Source organism: Rhipicephalus microplus, chromosome 9 (genome assembly GCF_043290135.1).
Source record: "Rhipicephalus microplus isolate Deutch F79 chromosome 9, USDA_Rmic, whole genome shotgun sequence".
NCBI lineage: Eukaryota > Metazoa > Arthropoda > Arachnida > Ixodida > Ixodidae > Rhipicephalus > Rhipicephalus microplus.
The window spans coordinates 108,954,888-108,959,073 of record NC_134708.1 but is presented as its reverse complement, the minus strand read 5'-3'; positions in this window follow the sequence as shown (position 1 = coordinate 108,959,073).

Below are 4,186 nucleotides of genomic sequence, written 5' to 3'. Positions count from 1 at the left end.
ACGACAGATTAATAATCAGTGAGTCCAAGATGGCCATTAGGAATTTCACAAAGGGATGGGTCTCCACCGAAGCAGCCAAAATCCTGAACCGCAGAGCAGAAGACTTCCGGAACGGCAAAATTGTACCCAAATACCTCAAGTGGATACCGGCGCACATGGGGGAATTAAACATCGAAGACACAACCATCCCTCAAAACCTCAACGAGAAGGCCCACCAAACCGTGCGAGAACTAACCCACCACGACTCGGATAGTGACGGCCCGGCCCCTCGCACCCACCACAGAAGGGGGGACGACTCCGGTGTAGGCGATGGGGACGATGGAGGTGATGACAATAATGACTATGCGATACAAGACGACAGAGACAGACTCGTAACGTATCATGACATATTGGCACAATATAAGTGACAACGAGAAGAATATCCGCCCCCACACAAACAGTTAGACAGATCTCAAGAGAGATATTGGCGAAGATTGCAAACCAGAACCTTTTCAAATCCAGTACACCTGAACAGAGTGAACTCCAGACAATACCCGCAAACAACCTGTACCCTCTGTAAGCACGAACACGCAGATATGGCACATATTTTATGGCAATGCACACAGGTCCAGTAATATACCGAGAGGACAATATCAAACCGGACCTTCTTGAGGAGAGTTGGCTAAGTGCGCTGACTAGCTGAGATTTGCACGACCAACTGTGGGCAATCCAGCGGGCCCGGACAGCGGTGGAAAGGCTACACCTCACCGCACAAAACGTCGGGGTGGCCTGAGCCCGGGCCGGTAACCCTGCAGGGTTTCCTTTTTTTAAATAAAGTTTTTCCGTCCGTCCGTCCGTCGAAGCGCAGTTCCTCAATCGAATGATATGACAAGTCGAATGTGTGGTCCTGCATGAATTCACTATCTGCACTTTGGCGGTTTCCGAAGCCGTCGCTGCATTCGTCGCGGAAAATGCCAGGCCCGTAAACCACCTACAGACGCTCTCATTCGCATCTTTCTTTTCTGACAGATGTTCGCATTCCTGCAATTTCACCTCGGTTGCTGAGGAAGGGCATTTGGAGAGGTAGACAGACGAGCTGATGAACACGTTCCCTGTAGGCGCTTGTCTTGCACAGTCGCAACGCAGCTAACTTTTTGTGTGGCTTGCCATGGGGTATTCGTTCTTCGCTTCAATGACACGCGCAACCACACCGAAACTCGCTCAATAATTGCAAAGAGGATTTCTCTTTATTACCATAGAATGCGACAGATTTACTGTTCGTGTCCGTCCATCCATCTGTCTATCTGTCGGTCTTGAACGGAGTAGTATATGTGCACTAAGCAAGTCGGTGGTCAGCCCATAACTCAAATATGCCCTATGTTGTGCATCGTTATTTGTGTCGTCCTTTTGTTTCATAACCAGACACACAGATTATTTGATATCGTAAACTCCGCTTTTATTTAGTGCTTGTAGAGAAAATGTGTATGGACTCCGTATATGTGGTCGGAGCCGTGTATGATTTTTCGTCTTATTGCTTTACTCTAGGCCCACTGAGGACACAAGCTTCCAGCAAAGGAGGCAGGATGGTTTGAAGACACAAGCCCAGATGCCGTTTGGATGCTGTTTGCAATAAAATCTGACCTGTAAAAACTAGATTTGTTCCTCGTTGCTCCCCTTTGCTTTTCTTCTAGCCTAATATACAGGCTTGTGGGCATAGGGGGAGGGCGGTGTATTGTGATTGAATGCCCTACTTTTTCGGGCAATGCTTACAGCTTGTAAGGTTTTTAAGCAGGCATTGTACAGATTCGTTCGCAGGAACTAACCTTGCTGTAGGAAATTATATTACGGAGAAACGCAATGTTTAGGGTATGAGAAACAGGCTAGCTGAGCTATTCGGTTTACAGAGAACATCGCGAGCTACCCGGTTGTTTGTTCTGCATTCCCTGTCGTTACGAGTTCCATCATATAAACAGCACGGTTTCGAGCCTTGCACTAGGAGGCCTTTGAGGTATTTGCAGTGCTAAGGTGAATATGCTTCATGAATGGCGCGCAGACATTGAAGTCCATTCATAGTGACATCGAGGTTCTCCCTCTCGCAAATATAGGCTCCCAAAATAACCTCACTCCACCAGTGTGGTGGGTCTACCAAGTGAGAGAAACGAACAGTATTTTATACAAACTCGAGCCACGAACATGTCTTTCCTGTTCTACCGAAGCACGGCAAACCTCAGAAAACAACCATTCAGCCTTCAGCACTTGCTATACAAAAAAAAACCTCTTCTCGTTGAAACCCACGCTGCCGTCAATGTAAATGAGTGACCACTCAGAACCAACATGGCGGCCCGTCAAGTATGGGGGCCGTTTTAGGCAGTTGTAAGCAACCATGATCAAAGTTGTCATCACCCTAAAACACGGAGACGCGCGCACTTGAAGGCTCCCTAATGAGGAATATATGATGAAAAGGTGCGAGATGGTGGTACTTGGAGTGTTGAATAGGTGAACGAACGGACACACAGACAGATTCATGGACGCACGCATGGATGGCTGCACGGACGGATGGACGCATGGACGAACGCAGGAGCGGATGCTTGGACAAAAGCAGGGACGGACGCACAGATGGACGTGCGGATGCGCGATCAGACGCACGCGCGGACGGGCGGATGGACGCACGGACGGTCACACAGATGCACGCATGGATGGACGGAAGCAAGAGCGAATGGACGGACGGATGCTTCGCCCGACTATCCATCATTCACTCTGTCGATATGCTGCCATTTTTAATGTTAACCTGATTGGTATTGGCGTTTTTGTGTGACACTATTTTGGCAATGATGACGGCGGTTCTATTGGCGTTATGACCAGGAAGACCCAAAACTTAGGTTAGTTCAATCATAGTGAGGGTTCTTTTCGGGTATGTTTAATGCAGCGTCATTCGCATATGTATAATTTAACTTGCTCGCTTGTGGAACTGTTAATAGAAATCTGGAACTACCAAATTTGTTATTTCGTTGTGGTATACGTTCTGCTTTAAAGTGTTTTAGTCGATCAGTCGTATCGAAACCACGCCATCAATCTTTCTTCATCGGAGCAAAAAAGCGTGGTTGTCATGGGCGCCAACATATAATCTATAAATTCGAATTTGTGAAGTGGCAAGAAAAAGCCAGCCAAGGTGACTGCGAAGTTACATTGTGATTTTTGTACCTTTTAACTCAAAAGGGCGTTATAAAAGACGAAATTTGGTGTATCCTAGGGGTTTCTGTTATTTTGATCATCGAACCATTTGGTCTGGTTAATTAGGAATTTTATATCAGGAGATTGCTAAGCATAACAAATTTTATATATAAAAAACATTGTCGAGGTTTGTGTGATACACGAAAGTTGACGCCTAGGACATCCCAGCAAGTACTTTTTTTAAAGCTTTTTACATCCAATATTGTTTATCCTCCTAAACCTTTGCGCAACTTAGCCTGCTTATAGTAGACAAAAATATCGATTTATTTTTTAAAGGCGAAATGGGGTTTCGCATATTTGGTGGGCTTGAATGGTGGAGTTGGCGAACTCAGGTTGTCATCATCTGGCGTAGCTCCAATTTGCAATTTATCTCATTTGTGAATATAGGTGACATGTACTAGGGAATAGACTTTAATACTGGCAGATAGATTCGGATATGGTCGCAGGTTTAGGTATTTACGTATGATAATATGGAATGAACACAAGTATTAGCATATTAGACAAGTAATCTAAAATGCATGAATTTGATGCTGATTCGTTTGTTGTCATCGCTTTTTAGCTTGCTCATTTATGAGAAAATACGCAGTCGGTTTCCAATGCTGTGTTTCTGGTTCGGATTCTGAGTCCCAGAGGAAGAAATGTTACGAGTTGCCCGGCTATAGTGATCACTTTTTTTTTTTCCGTAAGCAGTTATGTGGACCAATCAACTAGTTGGCTCAAAGGAAAATTCCTTCGCTGCAAGGAATGTTGAATGCATGCAATGTTAGTCATATTCATAATTATGCATCTTGTATCACCAGTGTTTTCTACTCCATTCCCTTGTTATGCAATCATGTGAGCGTGGGCCAAACAGGTCGCTGTTTAAATGTTACACTTCGAAAACAGTTCAATTCTTTGAAAGGCCACTCCGGCTTCCATCTGGCAGTTCACTTTGAGAAATGCGGCTGCACTCCGCTCTTTGTTGATACTTCTGTGT